Here is a 212-nt window from a genome sequence, read left to right on the forward strand (position 1 = left end):
CAATTTTGGAACACATCCATGGTCTAGACCAACGACATATGGCGAATTCGATTGGATGCACTAGTGCACACTAGTGTGCACCATGGGGGTGAAGCTAGTATTAGGTAATGGGAAACAATATGGCGGCCGGGCCAGGCAATATCGGGAGTGCGCGCGCAGGCGCAGCTCAATGATTCAGCAAGATGCGCAAACAACGAATAATCGAATCGCCA

Source organism: Trachymyrmex cornetzi, unplaced genomic scaffold (genome assembly GCF_001594075.2).
Source record: "Trachymyrmex cornetzi isolate Tcor2-1 unplaced genomic scaffold, Tcor1.1 scaffold1061, whole genome shotgun sequence".
Taxonomy (NCBI): Eukaryota; Metazoa; Arthropoda; class Insecta; order Hymenoptera; family Formicidae; genus Trachymyrmex; species Trachymyrmex cornetzi.